Here is a 25,301-nt window from a genome sequence, read left to right as displayed (position 1 = left end):
CATGATGCTGTGCTCACCACAAGTGTAGGCTACCATCTAAAGGCTATGACATTTAAAGTTAGCCAGGTGAAGTTGAATGTTCATATGTGCAGAATACGGTCCTTTTATAAATGGATCTGATGATTTGCCAATCAGCAGGCAAAAGCGGACCAAGGTTAGAAGAAACCTTAAGATATTTAAAGTCAATGAAATTTATTTTTAATTGTCTGAATTGAAACATACTGGAATCAAAATTTCTTTGATTAATTATGCTCTATTTACAACACAAAGGACTTTAAAAATTTTTTACTCTGTAGTAGATTCATCAGTAAAAAAAAAAAGAATTTTAAAAGATTAAAATGACTGTAAGCTCATTATGTGGTTAACTTTTTTGTCTTAAATTTTTTTAATGGTAAGTATATCAAGCACATACAAATCTGAAATACAAAAAGAAAAAAAAAGATTAATTGAAAGTTTCTTTTAATTTTATCTTCCAGATACAATAACTAACATACAATGTGCTTATTTCATTTAATAGTATATTTGGGATATGTTTCTATATCACTTCTTCTCATATTATATTAGAAAGTACATTTTAAAAATTATTATTATTAATAGGGAAAAATATAATGAGTACAAGGAGTAATGGTCAAGATAAACTCTGATGCCAATTTTTCCCTCTGAGGCCATTTTTTTTTAAGTTTATTTATTTATTTTGAGAGAAAGAGAGAGCTAGAGCCGGGGGGTGGGGGGGGGGGCAGAGAGAAAGGGAGAGAGAAAGAGAGAGAAAGAGAATCCAAAGCAGACTCTGCACTGTCAGCACAGAACCTGATGTGGGGCTCGAACTCAGGAACCACAAGATCATGACCTGAGCTGAAATCAAAAGTTGGACACTTAGGGGGCCCCTGGATGGCACAGTTGGTTAAGCGCCTGACTTCAGCTCAGGTCATGATCTCAAAGGATTGTGACTTTGAGCCCCTATCAGGTTCTGTGCTGACAGCTCGGGGCCCAGAGCCTGCTTCTAATTCCGTGTTTCCCTTGCTCTCTGTCCCTCCCCCCACTCACACTCTGTCTCTGTCTCTCTCTCAAAAATAAATAAACATTAAAAATTAAAAAAAAAAAAAAAAAAGAGTTTGACGCTTAGGGACACTTGGGTGGCCCAGTTGGTTGAGCATCTGACTCTTGATTTCGGCTCAGGTCATGATCTCACAGTTCATGTGTTCGGGTCCCACATGGAGCTCCATACTGTGCAGAGCCTGCATGGGATTCTCTCTCTCCCTCTCTCTCTCTCTCTCTCTCTCCCCTCCCCCTGCTCATGCTCTCTCTCGTTCACAAGATGGATGAATAAACTTTAAAAAAAAAAAAAAGAATTGGACACTTAACTAACTGAGCCACTCAGGAGCCCCACTCTGATGCCATTTTTAAAAGTAGCAATACATGCACATTGGAGTAAAGTCCTTTCCTTCACATGCCAGAAAAATAAGAGAAATTAAAGGCATAGATGATATAGATATAGATGTAGATGTAGATATAGATATATAGATAAAATTACACATAGATATGTATGATGATACTATGCACAGTTATGCATACTGGTTTTATCCTAATTCTATCTTTATTAGAGTCTCATAACTGCACACTTATTCATTCTACATTCTTTTTTTTTTTCCAATTTGTGTGAGCTTAAACAACTTTTATTTTGCTCAATGAAATGAAATAGGAATCCAGTTCCTTAAACTATCAGAGGCATCTGTGAAATTGAACAAGGCCAGGAAATAGACCAAAATACATGCAGTTATTTAATATATGCTCCCATTTCAACATAATGTTCTTCCTATACAAGAATAAGATCTGTCATTCCACTTCCCATTTTCCCATTCCTTATTGCTTATCCATAAGGAATTTGTTAGTACTCCAGCACTCTTGAAAGGCTCCTCCTCTAATACTATTTCTTTTCTGACAATTGTCCTGGGTATTTTGCCATGCTAATTCCTCTAGATAAACCCTGTATCTGTTTTTCTAGTTCCACCAGAAAAAAAAACAAAAGTTGCTTTAATTGAAATATATGACACTTACAGATTATTTTTATAAAGAGTTGTTACAAAATCAGTTCTTCCTATTCTTTTCTTTATGGGATCATAAAGGTTTGTTTTCTACATCTAGGGTGGATGTTAAATTTTGTGCAAAGACTCATTAATAATCTATGGAGATAGTCATATCACTTTTCTCTTTTGACTTATTAATGTGGGAATTAATGTTAGATCTTCAGATGTTAATATAAAACCCAACTGGCCATGCTATATTCTTTTAATATACCACTGACTTCTTTTTACTAATGAGTTTTCCAGATTTTATATTATATTCAAAACACCAATCTGTACTTTTCTCTCTTTATTCACTTTGACATCTATGTTATTGGCTTTATAAAGAAATGTTAAACTTAGTTTGCTTAAATTCAACAAAAGCTGCTTTTAAAACTAGTGATACTGGCTTTTAATACCAGAAGAATAAAACTTTTATACTTGGACCCTATAACCCAAGTTGAAAATGAGATTATTTCAGATTAAGATTTATAATAGTGCCCAAATACTCATATAAAAACATGGATTATTAAATCTATTCTCATACATCAACTCTACTTTTTTTACTGTTATGATGAAATTATTTTTCTCTATTCATTTTTGTGCACATACACAAATTTGCAAATATCTTGATTAGCAGAAAGTCTGTGATCAAAAGACCACCCATAGGCTTGGGCTGCACATGTGCAGCAGATTTTACTACGGCTTATAAAATAAAACTCATGAGACACAAATCTGAAGTTTACTGTCTCCAAATTATTGTTTGAGTTTCCTTACATCATGACAGTTGGATGTAAGATAATGGAAATATGTAAGAGTTGGAACAAGTCTTTGGGGGAATCCCTGATTCTGTGGCATGTATCCAAGCCAGATACAGAGTAAAAGAAAGGGGGCACCTGGGTGGCTCAGTCGGTTAAGCGGCTGACTTCAGCTCAGGTCATGATCTCGCGGTCCGTGAGTTCGAGCCCCGCGTCGGGCTCTGTGCTGACAGCTCAGAGCCTGGAGCCTGTTTTGGATTCTGTGTCTCCCTCTCTCTGACCCTCCCCTGTTCATGCTCTGTCTCTCTCTGTCTCAAAAATAAATAAAACGTTAAAAAAATAATAATAATAAAAACAAAGTAAGAGAAAGAAGTAGTAGGAAGACACCGCGGTTTGAAACACACCAGGATCACCAGATAGACCAATAAGCGACTCATTAGGACAATTCTGTGTTAAACTGAGCATTTTGTGCCTCAATTTTTAGTTTGTTTCTTGATCAGATTTCTGTTACTATTTTATTTGTTGTTCCATAGTCCTCATTTGCTGGTAGAGAGTGCCAGGAATGAGGGGAGTAAAATGTTCAGAAGTGGAGGTAAATAGGCCAGTTCCTTGAGAGCCAGAGGATTTTCAGAGCTTCCTGGGCCACCAGGGGAGACAAGGGAGGCAAGTCTGCACACTACTTTTCATACCCCTTTCATCAAGAAGTATTGTTTGTCTGAACAACGAGGGTCTGCATCTTCTAAAAGGACATTTGGAAACCAGTGCACTAAAATATACTATGTCCTTAATTAATCTGAAACTGTAAGGCAGACTGATCGATAACATGAAAATAGAGTAGTTTATAGCTTGGAAGTCTCAGTACAGAAGAAAAGTCAGTGTAGTCACTGAGTGAGAGGTCTGGAGGATGAAAGTTTACAGTTTTGAAAATGGAGCATGCAAGTGTAGCCAATGGACTAAAGGTGTGTTAGAGAGCCTTCAAGACGACCACCAATGATCTCACCAATTGGTATACCCCTGTGAAGTCCCTCCCACCTTGAATAGTGCTGACTTGTGTAACCAAGGGATATTGCAGAAAAGATAGAATGTGACCTCCAAGTCTAGGTCATAAAAGACAATGTATTGTGACTTACAGTTTCCTCTTTCTTGAATCATTAACTCTAGAGGAATCCAGCTGCCATCCAGTTTCTTAAGGAAACTCAAGTGATGATATGGAGAAGTCCACAAGGCTCCTTCCAACACAGCTTTAACTTTCTAGGCACATGAGTGAGCCACCCTGGAAATAGATCTCTAGGCCAAGTCATGCTTTCAGACAAAAGTAGCCATGGGCAACATCTTGATTGCAATCTCTTGATACCCCGATCCAGAATCACATAGCTAAGACCCTACTGGTTCCTGACACACAGAAACCGTGTGAAATAATAAATATGCATTGCCTTAAGACACTAATTTTTTCAATAATTTGTTTTGAAACGGTAGAGAACTAATACATGATTTGAGAGATGGAGCAGGTCCATTTATAACATCTATAAGAAGAAGAATGGAGATGAAGATCATGAGAAATAAGCAGGTCAAAGAACCAATATGCTACGTGTGGAGTAAATAAACAAATAGATGCTGACCTCACTCAGGATGATGGAAGCACTCGAAGTAAAGAGAATCAAGAACCCAACTAGATCCAAAGTCTTAACTGAAAAAAAACATGGACGGAAGATGCACTTCAAATCAAAACAGCAGGAATTTTTATGAGACAAAAAAGTAATCATTTGAAAGCTGAACTGAGACACACTGAAGGGGCCACTGACCCCACTTCCCAACCTTGGTACACATAGAAATGGCCTCTGGGGGTAAATAATAAAAGTACAAGAGAAACTGTATTACTGTTTATGTACTAATCTCATCTATGGTATTAATGAAACCTTGTTATAATAACTTAAGGGACTTTGCCAGGAGTCTTTTTTAAGGAAAATAAGGTTTGATTTTCAGATTCTTATAATATTTTTAAAACAAGCATGATTTGCTACACTCCTCACAATATACAAGAAGAGTCACATTTCTGTATCTTTTTAAATAGAATCCTATCTAGCTTGGAGGCCTATCTCAGGACCACAAGCTACCTTTTTTGATTTTCTCCTTCTTATGACTTCATCACTTCTCTGGTGTTACAGTGGTGTTGTAGCAGGATATAGGAACCAGGCAATCCAGGCACATGTGGGAAAGACCCCTTCTGGTCAGTAGACCAACATGCTCACCATTGAGATTCATTGTGAGATTTATTGTTCTAGCCCCCATGATCATGAGAAAGTAGAGACATCTACCTCTTTCAATGCAGCCCCAAAAACCATGATGCTTAATCCCAGTCCCAGGTGTCTTCAATCAGCCCCTCAAGGAATGGGTGCTTGTCCTCCCCTGCATGACCATCACTGTTGACTACAGAACCCACCACCCCTCTGTCCTTCTAGGTTCTGAGAACCCAACTCTCTGCCAGGCTTGAAACCGCATCTTTTCCTAAGAACACTAGCCCTCATTTCCCTATAGATAATTCAACAGGTTTGTTTTAATAATACATGCAAATCAATATCACTTTGAGAGATTTTACACTTTAAGCCTTTTATTTCTATAAAAAGTTTCTTAGGACAAAGGAACACTAAATATAACAAAATTTGGCTATCCTTCCTGGAAAAAGGAAGGGGAAACATACATTTTCTTTTATTTGTGAATGATTCTATAACAACAAAAAAGAATGAGTCATTAATTTATTCATAACTCTCTTATTTTTGTTATTCTGTGCAGTGAATATTTATTGCATTGCATGCCCATCTCTTCTCTTTTTAGGAACTGCAAGAATGTTTATCTTTCTGGTATTTTTTATTGAGACATAATTGACACATAACATTATATTAGTTTTAGGGGTATGACATACTAATTTGATATATGAATATATTGTGAAATGACCATGATACATCTAGTTAACATTCATCACCACACATAGTTACAAATTTTTTTCTTGAGATGAGAACTTTTAAAATCAACTCTCAGCATTTTTCAAATATGCAGTCTTTAAATAAGAGAAAAATATTAGCACAAGTGTGCATGTCCTCAACATACACTTTAGGTGGGATTGTAAAATTAAACTGGGATATACAAAAGTTATTTCTAGATACATTTTGGTCTAGAGAAGTAATATACTTGGTGACTCCTGCACGGTTTACTATTAATACAACAATAAAAATTTTTAAAACATTGAGATGAAGGGTGAGTTATATGTCTAGCATCCATTTATCTTAATAGCATTAATATATTTGTTTTACATGTCATTTTTAACAAGTTGCCTCGTTAATCTCAGCAATTCTGTCCACAATTAAGGTAATATCATGGAGAGGTTACAGCATTTTGATTCCTATAATCCCTTCCATATTCAGTTTATGTTAGGACACAATAGAGATTTTTGTTTAATTTTTCATGACATTTTTAAACACAAAGAGTATAGATATTAACGTAACTAACACCCACACCAAGTTGTATCAAATCTTACCACTTTTTCATATTTTCCTATCATTGCTATCTTTTTAGAAATATACCGCTTAATACAGTTGGAGCCTCTGTCCCTTCTCTAACCCAACCTCCCAGAAATTTCTGCCAGTGCCTCATCCTTTTCATTTGTGTTTTGTGTTCCTGAGGCTGGAGATTGTCTGTTTTAAATTTTCCAGAGAATATACCTCACATCTTGTCCAAGTGTAGGAAAGGGTAGTCTCCTGGCTTCCTGAAGTGGATATGGCATAGTAGTGTCTAACTCTTCCTCAGGGATTCTTCAAACCAATACTTGTTGTCAGATCCTATCTCACTTCCAGAAATATCCAAAATTGCCAATGAAAATTATTTTCAAGCAGGGACCTAGTGCCCACAATTCCTGAGCCTTTCTGGGACTTTGTGGGGCTAATCACTGCTCCTCATAGGCATATCCTTCTGCAAACACTTAAGTTTTCCAATGTTATTAGACCACTCATTTTTATGTTAACCATTTTCCAACAATTTTGTCCATTTCTGGCATCTTCTACTGTCTTCTCTACCTGGAGAAGGTCCTTTTGGATTTTTACTACTATCTTACCGGGTTTTCGTAAAAAGAAGACAAGTGCATGTATTTCGTCAGTCCGAGGGTCTTTCCCCATAAATATAAATTTTAAAAACACTTATTAACAAGTACAATGGCCGATACAGCCCACAAAAGTATCCAGTTTCAAGAACCATTTATAAAGGGGCAGTTTTGCCTGTGAAGAAAAAGCACAAGAGCAGAACTTCCTAAGTTTTCCACCATCAGAAAAAACTTCTTTAGATAAGAAAGTGGACCGACTCTGATGGTCTTATTTAGACAAAGAAGACGCAGCGCTTCATTTCCAAATGAACCTAACTGGAAGGTTTTGTGATTACTTTCCCCTTAGATTCAGCTCTGCTACCTGACCTTGCCACATAAACACTTTCTGTTCTTGTTAGCTCTATTTGTTAGTTGGAAGTTCAAAATATTAGAATACGTTACGATGAGATGCTATCGAATAAGTAATAAAATGGCTGTGAAGCTTTTCTTTTACAAGTGTGAGAGGGCTCATGATTGTCCTGAAAAATATTCATTTAACTTTTATTTTTTCTTCAACAAATATTTATTGGATGCTCCTAATGTGTTAGTCATTGAGCTACGAACTCAGCGTAGCAGTGTTTATAAGATTCAGTCCCTGTATCTTTATGCCTACTTAATCCTACCATGGACTGTGCCTTTAATACACATGATAGTCCCATAATAACTTTTAATTAACAACTAGAAGTAAGAGAACAGTGGGACTCTCCACTCAATTTGACAGGTGGCTAATTTTTTAAATAGTTAATTTGATTTACTATTTCAAGACAATCTACCAGATGACTAAACGTTGAATGCACAGAGCAGATGATTATAAGAAGAGCATTTCTCATGAGTATCACTTTTTCTACTTAGAATCACATACTGTACTTCTAATTGATTAAGAATATGTTAAAAGGGCAGGTGGTGATTTCCAGCCACAAGGTCAGGGTGTAGAGGGATATGTGTAAATCCTATGTTTATTAGATCTATAAATACAGTTCTCTCTACACTAAGTGCCTTTAATTTCTAAGAACCCAGCCCTCAGACCCAGGGTTGCTTCCCAGTCCGCGGCTGGAATTCCTGATCGTGGCAGTCTGCTGAAACATGAGTTCAGTTACCAAATATAGTTGAGTGGAGTAAGAGGACAGATGCAAGTCTGAGGCCACAGTTGCCTCAAAGTGACCAAGGACCAAGCAGTCTCTAATGAATAGGCAAGACCAACCTCTGCTCCCACAGAAAAGAAGAAATGCTCATCTGAAACCCATCACCTTTTCAGAGTCTTCAAAGTAACCAAAGCTTGAAAAGGTTTGTAAGATATTTCTTAATAAACTATTAGGGCAACATTTTTTAAACTTTTTTTTAAAAAGCTAAAAATATAATAGTTTGCCTGAAATTATAGTACTGTTTAGAAGATGCCTTGATTTTTCTTTTATTTGGAGAGAAAAGCTAATGGGAATTTTGTAGTCTTTCCAGAAACAGATAATACAGATTTGTCTATAGGCTTTATTTCTACCTACACTGTCAAAGAACTGAATTTTCTCTTATAATCTTAAGCATGCTAAGTTTGTGCTATCAGTTCCAAAAGGATTAAATGTAATTATGGAAGCAACCTTTGTCAAGATTGTATATATGTTATGTTTCACAGAAAATATGAATATAGTTAATTTAAAACCTCACCCATACTTAAGCTAAATACCGATGGCCTAAAATTATATTCTTTAGGTTTTAGTAACATTTTAAGTTGTTAACTCTACTTCCAAAGGATTTTTAAAATCAGTTTAGATAGTAATAGCAGACATTTTAAATTATACCTATGAATAAAATTTACATGTTTATTTATAAAAAAAAGATAAAGCTTACTAAGGGAAACTACAGTCAAATTTAAACATCACGGTATGATTTTATATCATGTTGTTTGAAGTTACGTATGAAATTGTCTTGAATCCAATATATGAGGTTGATACAGAATGATTGGAGGCTCATATTACTTTTTTAACATTTGCTAAAAATACTAATTGCCTTCTAGTATGAATAATGTGACCACATAGAAAGCCCTGACAATGTAATACTACGCAAAATCTGTTTGATCATGTATGTACAGACATTACATGATAATTGTCCTTTCCAGTATTTTTTCTCAAAGAAGTTGAATGTTCACTTGGATTACTCAGATTTTAAAAATCAGAGTGTATTTGACAAACTACTGGTAACAATAGACAAGGTATAAGAGATTTATCTCATTTCTCTTATACCAATAAATGTTTTTTAAATATGTGATTGCACATTCCTAGAATACAAATTAGCCCTCACATTCCAGCATCTAATATGGATTAGGGTTCATATCTTAGGGACTCTTATGTCAGTTCGGTCTGAGCTTCTTTTTTATTGCTAAAACTGAAAATTGAAGGGTTCCTATAGCATACCTCACAATAGACTAAGTATCTAGTTTATACTGGACAATTACAACCGCCTTGATTTCTTCATTGAAAAAAAAAAATGGAGAGGGGCAACACTGGTCAGGTTTCAAACACTATGATGCATTCTTAAAGATATACTAACTGAAATATGCAAGGACAAGACAAGAGACTCCACTTCATTATTAATAATATGTGTGAAGAATATCAAAGAGTATTGTGATAACGGCATTCCAGTCAGGAATTTCAGTCATCTAGAGTTAGTTAATGGCTATGACCCAATTAAATTCTAGCAAAGAAAACAAATACTGAGTAAAGCAACTCTGACTGTAATTTGTAACTGTTAAATTATATTAGAGGATAGAGAAACAAATTTGGTAAATAATTTTTCACCTGCATACTTTTGATATTAAAACTTATTTTTTTAATTTAAATAAATCCATTCCAACCTAAGCCAGCTTGACTACACATAAAATTGCTTTCCCAAGATTCCTTTTCTACAAACCTCAACTTTTTATGTTCATTCATGTTTTGTCCTTTTGTTTTCTTTCTTTCTTTTTCTGAAACAATCAATTAGTAGTTATACTTTAGGACAAAAAAAATTTTTTCCCCCTTTACAAAACAACCTGCATACGTCACACCTTTGCTTAGCAAATACACATCCTACTTTACTCGCATAGAGATGTTTCCCTTAATATTTCTAATGGTTTTAATGACATATTCTAATTAGAATTCTTAACACTTAAGATCCTTAATTCCTAATAAAAGGTAAGAAGTAATAGTGGACTAGCTATAACACTAGCATTCTATGGGTTGGCAAATTTATAAAGATACTTTATGATTTCTAGAAGTATATTCTTCATAGTAAATTTTTCAGAGTGGCACAAAAAATGTTTATTTACTAATAGGCCCAAGTCTTTTTAGTTCCTCTGTAAAAGAAGGCCAAAAGTGTATAAACCTATGTTCAGTAATTTAATGTTTCAGCATTTTATCTTATTTGGAATTGATCTAGATATTCAGTGCATATCATCGTTTAACTTATCTCAGTGTAATTTTAAGGTTTTAAGTTACTAAAAAGGTTTTGGAAATGATTTTTAAGTAGACATGCCATAAAACATAATTATTGTTTAAAATTCATTCATAAACTTTTATCTTATGTATATTTAATTTACTTCTTAACAATTATGTTTAGATTATTTGTGAAAATTTCATGAGACATTAAATAGCTAACCATCACGTTATCTTTCTTGCTAACAGATTATTTGACTTTTTTATAAATCAAGGTGAAATAAAAGTTGTGTATCCCCTTATATTTAATGCTGATAACTCAAAAGACATTCCTATTATAATTAAACCAACAAACTTAAACTAGCAGGGTTGTTTTCCCCCCTGAAGATTATCCTTAATAATGTGAACTTAAAAAAATATTAGGGTTACTTTCTATATTTTCAAGAATATACTTGATTTATATAAACACTTAATTTTCTGTAAGCCTATTAAGTAGAGCTCTTTACAAATTAATTTTGGCAATGCTATCAGGAGGTAAAAAAAAAATTGATTCATCTGCAACATAGGTACATAGACATACATAAACATATAAATATATGCAAACAGAAATCTTAATAGCTTTTTTTTTAATTTTAGCCATGAGACAGGTATAATAATGCAAAACTCATGAGTTTATAAAAGAGCAATTGGGTCCAAATAGTGTTTCTAGAAGATGGAATAAGTTATCTGCTCAGATGGCTGAAACTTTTTACTGATATCTGTGGAGAAGACTTTTATGATTTTTCTATTTCCAAATAGACTTTCCTTTTTGTTTGTTTTTTCTCTTCTGATAAGAATTATCTCTCTGAATTTTGCATTTCAAAGAGATGGCCCTCAGTTCCTAGAGATGACCAAGGCAGAACATTTACATCTCAAAGGCACAGAGAAAGAATGCAAGTTCCCCCAAGAAGAACTTTTGTTTCCTAAGGCTAGGATTTTTATAATAACTACAAGGCTTTTGAGATGAATAGGAGAGGTTTGAGGATTGGTAAAAAGGATAAGTGGACTTTTTCTGTTCTTGTAAAGATTCTATTTGTAAGACCATTTGTACAAGTTGCCCTCAATTGATAGTACAGCTGTTTTTAATTCCTCAAAGGATTGGGTTGCAACTTGAATATGTCAAGGCACTGATCAACCCAGCCAATTACATTATGTTCACTTTGCTTCTTTATATCAGAGAGATCTTTAAGATACAAACCAGAAGTTTCTTATGTCCTGGATTTAGAGCTGTATGTCTTTGGAATCCACCCCCCCCCCCCCCCGCAACATAGTTTTATTTAGCTTAGGAGAAAGTCCTTTGAAGACATTCTTATCGGGATTTGAATATTAGCTCTCAATTTGTCCAACTTCTGACCATAGACAGACTTAAAAAAATCCTTCCAAATATCTTGTTGGGTTTCAGCTGGGACAAACAGTAAATATTCCTGGAAGTATTGAACAACTTCATGGACCCAAGAGGTACCCTCAAAGAGGATGCAAAAGATACTATACAAGTTCCACAGCCACTCCTAAAGATAGCCCCACCCCCCCAAAAGTAAGACTTAGATAACTTTGTTGAAAGCTGGCTACAATAAGTAAGACCCCTGCTGCAAACTGGAGTGCAACACACATTTCCGTCTGACCATATTTTGGAGGCCCACAAACTGATAGCTGCCAAGTCAAATTCTCAGATCACAAAGCAAGACAAACAAGAAGGCAATAGTTGTTCCTGGGAGAGAAAGTGATGAAGTTTTAGGGTGATGGTGAGGGGTGGTCCAGAGCCGATGGCCAAGAAAGAATTCTTGAAGACATCTTTGGTGCAAAAAGGTGATTTATTAAAGCACAGGGACAGGATCCATGGGCAGCAGAGCTGCACTGGGGTTGTGATGGGTAACTGATGTTACACCCTCAGGTTGGGAGGGGTTTAAGGATAGAGTACGTCTCTAAGGAAGTTTGGAAGCAAGGTTTCCAGAACCTTGAGGAGCTAGCTGTTGCTAGGGAAACACCATTTATTATCATTTAGTAAAATCTGTCATGAAACCCTTTAGATGTATATCAGGGGGCCATAAACTTGGAGTATGATTGTCAGCATATATCTCAGGTGAGTTGAGATAAAAGCAAATTTCCAAGGAATTTTTACATGTTAAAGTAGACTTATAGGATCCTCAAGGTTGAGATAATGTCAAGCTAAGATTCCCTTTCACCCCTAGCAAAGTGTCATCATTGGGGCAGCTGAGCTCTTAAAGGGAGGTCACTCTGCTGGTTTTAAGGACGTGTCAATGAGCTGTAGGCAGTAAAGGAATTTAATTTTTCATTTGTCTTTATTTCCCACATTACCATGCCAAAAACTTAAACCCCTTTCCTTTGTTCTTGGGTAGCCAGGAGTGTCCAAGGAATATCACACATATCCCACCTTGAGCGGGAGGGGTTGTTAGCTTGTATTTTTAGCCTGTACTTGCCCTCAGCTTGCCTCGTGCTTCCTCATCAAAAGGATCAATAACCAATGGGTCTGGATTTGGAAAGGAAGAAACTGTGTGAAATTTACCTTCCTCTCTGACTGGCACTATAGAGTTCCAAGGAAGCTGATTCTGCTAATAATTCTCACCCTTCACCAACTTCTTCCAGTTTCCCCAGAATTCTTTCTGTGAGCTCCTGAGTGAGTAAGTTTAACATGGAAAGTGTAGCCTGATGAGGTTTTGGGGTAATGGTAAGGTTTGGAGCTGACAGCCAAGAAAGAATTCTTGAAGATGTCTTTGGTGCAAAAAGGTGATTTTATTAACGCACAGGGACAGGACCCGTGGGCAGAAAGAACTGCTTTGGGGTTGTGAAGAGTGACTGGTTACGTACTATGGAGTTGGGGGAGGTAGGGTCAAGAGGAAGTTTCTTAAATGGATTTCCATATGCTAAAGAAGACTCAGATTACTGGAGGCTTAGCTATTGTGAAGCTAAGGTTGTTTTTCCCTATAGCAAAGCATTAACATTAAGACAGTAGGAAGTTCCTGGACTTTAGGCTATTGATAAGATTGCCCCTTTTTTTGTAATTGTACTAAGGTATTTGTAAACTGATGGAGATTCTTATCAGTTTACCCATTTGTTTTCTGTCCTTTCCTTTGTTCTTGGGGAGCCAGAAGTGCCTAAGGAATATCATACATATCCCACTTGGTGGGGAGTTTGGTGGAGGGTGGGAATTGTGCTAGCTTGTGCTTGGTCCTCAGCTTACCTTATCGTCCCTCATCATAGCCCATTAATTTTCATTTTAGTTTCCCCTTGGTTGTTTAAGGAATAAGTGATAGCAGTTGACTAGAGAATCTCTCAGAGTCCCTCAATCTTGGGAGGGGCCCATATGGAGGCCCTCTTTTGAGGGTAAATAAGGGGGTATTTGAGTTGGTGTCAAGGATTCGACAAACCTTTGTTGCAGGATTTTTTTATCTCAATACCTGATCCGTTATCTTGCTGCTTTGAAGGATGAAGAGGTGGACACAAAATGAGCAGCAGGCAAAAGTTTATTAGAGTATAAGATCAGAAAGGAAGAATAGTAGAAAAGCTGTCTTTATAGAGAGGGGAAGTTCAAAAGTGAATGTCCACTGGACAATAGGCAAGGGTCCTTGTTTTATAAGGTTCTGGTTGCCCACGCCTTCCCTTCCCCTTTGTTCCTTCTCAGGTCCTACCCTCATTGGCTGGATAACTCTAGGTGCTGAGTAGTCCATTCCTGATTGGCTTGTTTCCATTGTATGAGAGGTGGCCTAAGGCCATATTTAGGTCTTTTGTCAAATTCTTGAGGGAAATCTGAGTGGAAGTAGATGGAGTCTGTTACATCCTTAAGAGGAACCTTATGTCTGGGGAGGTTTGCTGTGCTGAGACACTTCCAGCATTTTTCCAAAATCTATGTTTTTTCCCACCCAGGTAGCTCAGGTCCTAATCTTTCCCTTTCTGCCTACTGAATCCTATCTTTTCCTATCATACCTTCAAGAACATTCATTTTTCCAGTGTTCCAGTTGATTGCAAATGAGACACCATTTTCTAGGCCAGAGATTTGATTATGGCCCCCCCAAAGGAGAATGCAATAGGAAAGTCCCAGTTGTTTTAGGTTTCTAGCGTTAGGGCTATTGCACTCATAATGCTAATAGCTCAGACTTTTTATAGTTTTGTGGTCTCTTCAGAGATGGAGGATAAATTATCCTAGGTAAAGTGGGATAATTTTTCATTAGACTTTTGCAGTGAATATTTCAATGAAGCTGTTTGGAATCTTGAAACATTTTGGAGACTTCTGCATGCCAATTAAAATAGGTATCTTATTCTGTTTGTTGATTTGGAAACTCTTGCTTTCAATTACACTTCTTAAATGAATGATCTTGTCTAATTGGAATGTTCCCCATAATGGCCATTATAATTCCAGGCTGTTTTAGTAAGATTTTGTCATATTTTTAGATATCTATACTTTCTAGGACCATAAATCTTAGACATTAAATATGTAGGTGTGCCAAAATGTGGTGTGCTCAGTTCTTTGAATCTTGAGAATCTCATTTCTTTAGTTAAGCCTTGGTTCTCTCAGAGTCGAATTAAAACCTAAGAGTGATGTGCCACTGGGTTGGGAGCTTTGCGGTGTTTTTAATATGCCTTATTTCACAAAAATTTTCTTGAGGTTGGTTGGTAAAATAGCATCAATCTAACAGTCCATGACCAACTTATCCTAGCCTGGGAGTCTTAGAATTAGGTGGTAAGTGCTGATAACGGCACCCTGGCCTCCAATTTTGTGGCTTTGGCTTCCAAGTTTCCCATTTGCAATAAATCTATTATTCTTTTTACAAGATATCTTTATAATGGCAGACACCATAATGGCTTTTACATGTGCCTACTTAGACTTTGGTTTTGATGGTGTAAACAGTCTTCATTTCTTATCTTAATTTATTTTCCCAAGAACCCCAGTAATTTATGCTGTGAACTCACCTCAGGCTTCGTGAGTCCCCTAATGACTGCCACCCAGTATAACTATCCCCAAACCTTTGCAGGACCCCCAGAACCTTTCTGGGATTTGCTTGCTTGCTTGCTTGCTTATATATACTGTGTGTGTGTGTGTGTGTGTGTGTGTACTTTTTTTTAATGTTTATTTATTTTGAGAGAGAGAGATAGAGAGTGAACAGGGGAGGGGCATAGAAAGAGAAAGAGAGAGAGAGGATCCACAGCTGTTAAAATATTTCTGTTAAATCTATCTGTTCTAGTGTGTCATTCAAAGCCACTGTTTCCTTACTGATTTTCTGTTTGGATGATCTATCCATCAGTGTAAGTGAGGGGCTAAAGTCCCCACGATAATTGTATTACTATTGATTAGTTCTTTATGTTTCTTGTTAATAGTTTTCATGTATTTGGGTGCTTCTATGTTGGGTGCATACATATTTACAATTGTTATATCTTCTTGTGGGACTGTCCTCTTTATTATTATGTTGTGTCCCTCTTTGCTCTTGTTACAGTCTTTTTTTAACATCTGTTTTGTCTGATATGAGTATTGCTACTCCAGCATTCTTCTGACACCATTTGCATGACAAATGTATCTCCATTTCCTCATTTTCAATCTGCTGGTGTCTTTAGGTTTGAAATGAAGTCTCTTGTAGGCAGCATATACATGGGTCTTGTTTCTTATCCACTCTATCATCCTATGTCTTTTGATTAGAGCTTTTAGTCCATTCACATGCAAAATAATATCAGTAGATAAGTATCAATAAGTACTTATTGCCATTTTGTTACTTTTTTTTTGTGGTTGTTTTTGTAGTTTTTCCAAAAACCCAGACTCTTAACTATAGAGAACAAACTGATGGTTACCAGAGGGGAGGTGGGTGGGAGATGGGTGAAATAGGTGAAGGGGGTCAAGCATCGTGATGCTTATCGTGATGAGCTCTGGGAAAGCATAGAATTGTTAAATCACTATATTGTATATCTACAACGAATATAACTCGGTATATTTCCAGTAATTATACTGGAAATTTAAAAAATAAAAAAATGAAAAATATTAAAAGACAATAAAAATGAAAGGAAGAAATTTAGTCTAAGAATTGCCTGTGATTTCAAAATAACAGCAACAAAAGTTTTAAGTCTTTTTCAACTTTTGTTTTCATGGTGTAATTTTTATTTTGAAATATTTTAGCATTGGAATTTGCTACCAACAATTTTTGTTACTTTTTTAGAAATTGTTTAAATAAACAAATAAAATAATTAAACAAATAACAAATTAAAATGCTTAATTTAAATTGTAAAATCACTCATAATTTAACTGGTTTGTTTTTCAAAGAATGTGAAATAAACAACAAAAAATGTTCCTAAATGTCCCACCCCTGAACCCTATTTCTGCCCAAGCCCTGCCACAGAGATAATCAACATTAATTGTTGGTTCATGCTGTTCTAATCTTTTTCGTGTAATTATTCCTAACTAATATGCATTTTAAAATGCCTATCAAAATGTTACTACCCCATCTGTACTTTCCTAACATCAAATAGTTTTTCTTTCAAAATTATAGTACCTTCTCAACGTCTCTACAAGGTATTGCATAAGCAGATTGCAAAATTTCTCCCCTTATCTAAATTCTTTTTTTTTATTATTTTTAAAAATATTTTTTTGAATGTTTATTTATTTTTGAGAGAGAGAGAGAGAGAGAGAGAGAGACAGAGCCTGACCAGGGGAGGGGCAGAGAGAGGGAGACACAGAATCCGAAGCAGGCTCCGGGCTCCGAGCTGTCAGCACAGAGCCCAACACGGGGCTCGAACCCACAGACCGTGAGATCATGACCTGAGCCGAAGTCGGACACTCAACCGACTGAGCCACCCAGGCGCCCCGCCCCTTATCTAAATTCTTAAAGTAAATAACCATACTATCTCCAACAGGAAAAGAAAACTTTGTAGTTAAATGCAGGTTTCAACCCTAAATCCACCATTTCCTAACAGTTCAACTTTAGCCAAATAATTTAATGTTTTTATGCTGAAGTTTTGAGTACAGAAATAATAAAAAAGAAAAATAATGACTATCCCATCAATTATTCTGAGGATCAAATAGTTCACTTCTCAGGGAAGGCTAGCTTTTATTGTTTCTAATTGAATTCTTTCTACTAGACTCTGCTGTTTCTCATGCATATGCCTTGCCTTCCCGCTCCCAGTCCGGGAAATCTTTACATGTTAACAGCCTATAGTGCCTTGTCTCATGGGGATCGTGCACAGGGTGTTCCACAAATATTTTTTAACCGACAAAATAGAGGATTATCTTGATTGTCATAGATCTGGTTTTCACATAATTATCACCAAAAGTCAGCAAGTCTCAAAACAAATGTTATTCATAGTTTCTAAACTTGTCTCTCTTTCTCTTTTCTTTTATTTCTGTATATTCATATATGTTGTGAATCATACATATTTATATTTATATTCAGGAACTCAAAAATAAATACTTTTGCAAATACTAGGGTAGTAATGCCATGACAACTTAAGATGATAAAATGGCTTGTGTTAGAATGAGTGATGTACATACCAAATTTAAAATGTTCAATGAAGGGGCGCCTGGGTGGCGCAGTCGGTTAAGCGTCCGACTTCAGCCAGGTCACGATCTCGCGGTCCGTGAGTTCGAGCCCCGCGTCAGGCTCTGGGCTGATGGCTCAGAGCCTGGAGCCTGTTTCCGATTCTGTGTCTCCCTCTCTCTCTGCCCCTCCCCCGTTCATGCTCTATCTCTCTCTGTCCCCAAAATAAATAAACGTTGAAAAAAAAATTTAAAAAAAAAAATAAATAAATAAAATGTTCAATGAAAACTCACATGAGTGCTCTATATTTCATAGTAGATCAAGAGTCCAACAGAATTCAAACGCTTAACTTAGGAAGAAGTTGTACGCCATAAAATTATATTTAGAAATAATCCATAAATTAAGCAGCATAAAATTCTTCAGAATGGATGAAATATGCACAGGGATTTAACAAAATAGGCGACCATGGAAGTTTATAATGGAAAGCAATATTTGCTTGGGAGAAGTCAAGATGCTGATAAGCTGTCCACTGAAGTTCAAGGTGGAAGGACATCTATAATGCCTCATAGCATTTGCTGACCTTCCTAAACTTTGCTTCACCAAATATTTGCTTAAGTCTGGCATCATGTGTAAATGTCAAAGCTCACCTGGAAGACTTTACCTTCAGAACGCCATGAGGATACCTGCAGCTGCCTGCATGGTACAATCTGAGAGAACCTAAAGCACCATTAGCCTGAGAGTGTCCTCCTCCTGTGACTGTCACCACCCTCCCACTAATAGCATGCCTTCCAAAAGAGCCATGGTCGGGGTGCCTGGGTGGCTCAGTTGGTTGAGCGTCAGACTTTAAGTCAGGTTGACCTCACAGTTTGTGAGTCCAAGCACCCCCTAGGCTCACTGGTGCAGAGCCTGTTTCAGATATTCTGTCCCCCTTTCTCTCTGCCCTTCCCCTGCTCATGCTCCCACTCCCCCTCAAAACTAAATAAAACATTAAAAAAGATAAAATAAAACAGTCATGGTCTGCAAATACCAATAGTAACATACAAATATGCATTTTCTTTTCTTTTCTTTTAGTTTTTTTTTTTCATTTGTACCTTAACAACTTGCAAGATAATTTGAGGCTGTATACAATAAAAGCACAGTGCAACCACCCAAAAGCAATGAAAAGATTTAAGATAAATCAAATATAAGAAATTCAGAATCTGACACTTTCTCAGTTTCCTACTTCTGCCTTTTCTCCTATTAGAATGTTAGCTCCTTAGGGCAGAGAATTCTGTCTTACAGCTGTGTCCCAGCCTGTAGAAGTGCCTAACACAGTGGGCACACAGCAAAGATGCTGACTGAATAAGTCAGCAGAGAACGTTAAAAAAAAAAAAAAAAATTGGGAGGGGGTCTAAAAAGATTTGTATTTCTGTGATTCAAAATTTAACTCTGAGCTTGCTAGCATCATGCCAAAGAGCATTATCCAGGGTTACAGAATCCTCTTTGTCTAGTAGTAAGAATGCCAAAAAACAAAAGAAATGTTTTTCTGGTTCTGAATTTTTTCATGAGAAACCTTCTTGGCCAGTACTGAGAAACACAAAAACCAATGTCTTTAGAGACAAGGTTTTTATTTTGCAGTGTCAGACCTCTTACTGTCTTGTATTGGTGAAACGAGCATGTTGTGTGTGTTTTATATTTTTACATTAACAGCTATTTACAGATAGCATGGATTACTTTATCAAGTTCTTACTAGAAAACAGAGCCCAGGGCGTGAGTAACTATTGGTAAGACAGGTGAAACAGCTGGGTAAAAAGAACAATGCTTCACTGAGGACACCTGGTCCCAGACACATCCTGCAGTGGGACCTGGATGGCTGAGAGCAAGGGGAGGGAATGAAACATTTCTGCCTCCTGTCTTCGTTCACATGGCTCTGTCTCCCATCAAATCCTAGGAAGGGTTCAATCCATGTCTCAAGTACCAAGTATTTCTTGGTTTCTCTTCGTCATCTGCCATGACCCAGACACTGTGCCAAACATTCGCCATTCCAAGACTGTCAGTTACATCTCTTCTTTCAAGGTGTTCACAGTCTAATGGACAAAGGGTTCTCTAACTCATATTAATAACTCAATAAGACAAATGTTAAAATACTATGCAAAGTGTCACGTTTGGAAGAAAAAAGTACACAGACTGGGGAGTCAGAAAGCACCAAAAACAAGTGAAATAATCAAGTTTTTAAGGACAAACTGGAGTTTGAAACAGAAAAACAGAAAGGAAGCATATGCAAAACACGAAGACATGACAGAACGTGGACTTTTCAAGGAATACTGCACATAAAGCAGTAGGGCATGATTGCAGTATGTGTCAGTATGAAGATAGAGGTTGAGGCTGGAGAGTTTCCCTCAGGGCAGGGAAGCCCACAGATAAACTGCATGTCACGTTTTAGACCTTCTCTTATCCAATGGAGCTTGCACCATTGGAAAACAGATACCAAAAGAATGACATGGCCAAATTTGTAAATATGTTCTCTCCCACCATCTTCGATCTCTTACTGCAGTATGCTTAAACTATGTTTAATAACAATTATCATGGTTCTCCTTGTATTTGAGTTATTTTTACACTTATCTTATCCCTCTAATCTCTCCTATTAGATTACAAAACATTAAAGGGGAGAAACTATGCCTGGTTCATCTCTGCCCTCCTTGAAACTTCCCTGGAACATACTAAGTGATAAATAAACAGCATTCAATTGATTTCACATTCAAGTTACCTTTCCAGGAAAGGGAGGTGGAAGAAAGGAAGAGTAATTATAAAATGCGCAGGGCTAGCAAAGAGCCATTTTCTCTCAAAGGGAAGAAGCTAGAACTATACAAATTCCAAGATATTAGGAAATAGCTGTGACATATGAAAGTGTTAAGGGAAGTAACAATTAAAATAAATTATTAGTGATGGTTGAAGAATATGTGAAAGAGAAAAAGATGAAGAGAAGAATTTCCAAGCAATTCAAATTCCAGAAGAGGATAGAGGTGGGAGGCAGGGAAGAATTAAAGATGTAGGAGAATACCTTATTCTTCACAATTTCAATATCTTTCAATTCTCTTTGCTAAATTGGAACTTGTTAAAGTTTTTGGCATTCATCTCACTTCTTTATTCATTAAAGACAGTATAATTAGTTCTCTTCAGTGTATTTCATGTTCTGTATCTATCACACCAGCAGAGAATTACCGAAAACACCGTTTGAAATAAAACATAAAATCTGAGGGAAATAATGGAGATGTTTGCAGTTGTATTTCTTTTGATTACAATCTTTTAATTTTGGGGTGTGGACTGACATGAAAATCTCTGAAGCATGATTTCCCAGTGAGTTTGGGCCACCTGGAAACCTCCCTTGTTCATCCGCATTCAATGAGCATTTTCCCTAGACCCTGTGCATGTTCTAGCAGCAATAACTGGGTTGCAAATTAAACCCAAACCATGTATGCCATAGAGCTATTATCTTCTTTTTCACTGTGCAAGCAGTTTTTAAGCTACACCTAATCCTGACAACTGGATCCTGTCAGATGGCGCCTCTTTAAAACCAAAATATAAGTTAATAAGCAGGTGATTTAATCTGCCTCCAGCAAACACTCCCTATTTGAAAAAAGGAACTAAAAAGTGTTTCATCATTCATAAGTTTCCTTTAAACTATCTCATATAATTTTTTATGAAGGCTTAAAATTTATCCTATCATGTTCACTTTGCACTAAGTATAATTAAATTAATGGCAGAACTCTGATATTAGCAGAAATAGCAGAAAACTGATCCAGTTTTATTAGTCTGATAATATTGCTTAGGATTCTTGGTTGTGAAACTATAATATATTGGTAGGAAAGTGTATGGTTAAGATAATGAGCTCTAAAGTCGTTGTCTGGGTTTGAATCTTGGCTCTCCTAGTCACATTTTCTGACTCAGTTTCCTTCTTTATAAACTGGGGCCTATTGTGGGAATTTTAAATGAAATAATCTACATAATGGTTCTTGAGGCAATCCTACCTATGGTGAGCCATACATTGTTAGCCATTATCATTATCATGATTAGTATTACTAGTGCTTAAGCTAGACAAATTTATTAGGTAGCTGATTTTCTATAGCGGGAGTTGGCAAACTTTTCCTGGTAAAGTCTGCATAAATATTTTAGGTTTTGTCAATCATAAAGACTACTAAACTCTTGCATTTTTCCACAAAAACAGTCAAAAACAGTCAGGTGGCCACACTCTAAATGCAGTCGGAAGTCAAAAGGCTGTGACTCTGAAATGATCAACTCAGACATTTCACTATCTCAATACATCTTCCCAGATCCTCAGTCATTCATACTACATCTTTCTTTTGCTTTCATTGGGCCTTCAGTCCCTTAATCTCTTTATGATCAAACTCCTACCCATGAATCCCAATCCAGCATAGACTTTAGAATCCACCCCTATCTTGCTGATATTCTCAACAACCTTGTCCATTTTCTTTCCATCCTACCTGTGCCTCAGAACCTGGAGCATCTTACTTGCACAGTTTCACCTGGACTGCTGACCTCCAGTGAAGAGAAGTGAGCAATCACACTAATTAATGACATTATAAATACATCACATTTAACTTCAACTAAACCCTCACCACTGCCCATAAATCTTTCTTAAGGAAATTTTTTCCCTTTCTCTACAACAGCTATTTCAAATCATCTCCTGTCCTTATAAACTTCCAAATCCTCAGAAGTCTCAAGCTAGGAACTCTCCTTTCTTTCAATTATACATGTATCCAGATTCTCCCTGCTCCTCTCTTCCTCTCTCTCTCCGTCCTCCTTTCTCTCTCTCTCTCTCTCTCTCTCTCTCTCTCTCTCTCTTTCTCTCTCCAACACACACACACACACTTTAATTACTCCATTACTTAGGGGCTCCTGGGTGGCGCAGTCGGTTGAGCGTCCGACTTCAGCCAGGTCACGATCTCGCGGTCCGGGAGTTCGAGCCCCGTGTCGGGCTCTGGGCTGATGGCTCAGAGCCTGGAGCCTGTTTCCGATTCTGTGTCTCCCTCTCTCTCTGCCCCTCCCCCGTTCATGCTCTGTCTCTCTCTGTCCCAAAAATAAATAAACGTTGAAAAAAAAAATTAATTACTCCATTACTTCTCTCCTTTGACAATGGAAGAACAATGTTCCCTTCCAACCTGAAGTCATTTGTACTATAATAACCTGTTTCATCTCACATCCTGGAAGACCTGGTCTATACATCATCCCCACTTTTTAACATGGTTCTTCTGCTTCTCCCTCTCCATTGGCTAATTCCATTAGCACTGAAACACATACCTGTGCCACATCCTAAACAAATAAACCCATTAGATTTCATACTTTTGTCCACCTACTATCCCTATCTGTCCTCCCTTCTATAAACCTCTTAGAATAGTCTGTAGCACTTGCAATCTATACTTCTTTTCATTCCATAATTTCTCAATGTATCTGGAATCTGGCTTATATCTCTGTCACATACATCAAAACTGCTGTGGCCAATGGTGCTAAATGTTCCCAGTTGCTAAGTCAAAAGGAAAAAAGGAGCTCCTTTGTGAGATTCCTTGCCTAGCTTCCCTAACAACTGTCTCCTGGTTTCCCCCCAACTCTCTGGAGGATTGTTTCCTTTTCTCTCTCTTTCTTCCTTGACCTTATCCACTCGCATGTCTTATAGTGCCACCCTTAGCTAATACTTCCCAATCTAGTTTTGTTCTCTTTTCTCACATACCAGTATCTCACCTTGCCTTCCACACAATACCAGAGTTCCCAGTTGCAAAAGGTGCAAATCAAAATTAAAGTTTTTTTTCCTCAAAACGTCCCCCATTGTGTCATGCCAAGTTAGTGGCAACACCCATCCCATTGTTTGAATAAGAAATCTATAATCTTGTCTCTGGAATTTAGTCAATCACACGTTTCTGTTCTATCTTCTCTCTATTGCTTCAGTCCACTGTTTTTCTTCCCAATGTCACTTATTTTGACTTCTGTCATATTTTTTTTCTACTGTCACTCATATTCCTTAGTGGCAAGTGACAAAAATATTCTTTGGTCAACTTGAGTGCAAAGCGAATGATTGATAGGAGCTATGGCAATTCACAGAATGAGGCCCAGAGTGTATTCTGGAGGCCAGACCACAAGGCCAGAAAAAGGTTCATGTGTGGCTACCACTGCTGTCACAGCTGACTGGTCCACACTTCAGCTCCACCTCCAGGCCTCTGCACAGCCACCACGGCTGCCCCTCCATACTCCATGCTGCTGCATCCGTTACCACTGCCAGAAACTAGAGTGTTTTCTCCATGGAACCTGCCTCAAAGTCCAAGATGGACGCGTGTAATTGCCATGTGCCAAGACTTGTACCCAGGCTCCAAGGGGCTGGGAAAGCAAATATTTGGAGGTTTCACATTCCATTATGATAAGTGAGCTTACTTTCTCACAGAGGCTCAGAATATGAGGAATTATCCAAAACTAAAAAGGAGGTTCAGATGATGAGTGTCAAAGTTAAAGCAATGAGAAATGTACATAACTCTGAGAATAGGACAAAAGCCTTCTCAATGACTTCCTTCTTTCAACTTGCCTTCCTCTTCCCCTGACTCAGTCATCAAGTCAGGCTACCATGAGTTATCTCCTAAAATGCAACTCTGGTGATGTTTCTCACATACTTAGTCTTCTGTGTCTTTTAACCACACCAAAGATGAAATTCAAGTTCTTCACATGGCTTCAGGCCCTCTAACCCCACTCCTGCTTTTTAAATTTGTCTCTGGTAATATCTCCCCTCTCCAGATAGATTTCTGTTTCACTGGAGCTGAGTTACCTGAGTCTGCCATACTCTCCCTGGGATCCAAGACTTTGTATATGCTTCTGCCGCTGCCCTCTTTACCTGCCTAACTCTCTTGTGCCCTTTACATATTATCCAATAGGCTTCATCTTCTGTAAAACTTGTCTTGGTCCTAATCCTATTATTCCTTCTAGGTGCTAACATAGCACTTTGTTCTTCTCTCATCATGGCACTTGATACACTCAATTATATATGCTTATGACTTATCTGTATCCCTCATGGACTAAGTTCCATGAGGGCAGAAACCCATATTGTTCAAAATCACATTTCCCCATCTCTCTCACACTGAGTTCAATATAAAATATTAATTTCTCCAAGGCCAAAAACAAATAAACAGACCAATAGCTTCTCTTGCAAAGAAAACTAAAATTTGCAAGAAATGGAAATAGGGGGGCGCCTGGGTGACTTAAGCATCTGACTCTTGATTTCAGCTCAGGTCACGATCTCATGGTTCATGAGATCTAGCCTTGCGTCGAGCTCTATGCTGACAACACGGAGCCTGCTTGGAATTCTCTCTCTCCCTCTCTCTCCCCCCTCCCTTTCTCTCTCTTCCTCAAAAATAAATAAACTTAAAAAAAAGAAAGAAATGGAAATATGGTCTGTTTTGCCCTCA

At 37.2% G+C, this 25,301-nt stretch overlaps 1 protein-coding gene across 3 annotated transcripts in view; it reads left to right on the top strand.

The window, feature by feature from the left end:
- Positions 1 to 8,109: 8,109 nt before the first annotated feature.
- Positions 8,110 to 25,301, top strand: part of PALLD (palladin, cytoskeletal associated protein) — a 409,470-nt gene continuing 392,278 nt past the window's right edge. For 2 of the 3 annotated variants that reach the window (XM_043565870.1, XM_043565862.1), the window contains exon 1: positions 8,110 to 8,231. The gene's annotated coding sequence lies outside the window, so the exon portion shown is untranslated. The remainder of the gene's footprint in view (positions 8,232 to 25,301) is intronic. The other variant, XM_043565879.1, reaches the window with a different exon arrangement.

This window comes from Prionailurus bengalensis, chromosome B1 (genome assembly GCF_016509475.1).
Source record: "Prionailurus bengalensis isolate Pbe53 chromosome B1, Fcat_Pben_1.1_paternal_pri, whole genome shotgun sequence".
NCBI lineage: Eukaryota > Metazoa > Chordata > Mammalia > Carnivora > Felidae > Prionailurus > Prionailurus bengalensis.
This window is presented reverse-complemented; position numbering and strand designations above follow the sequence as displayed.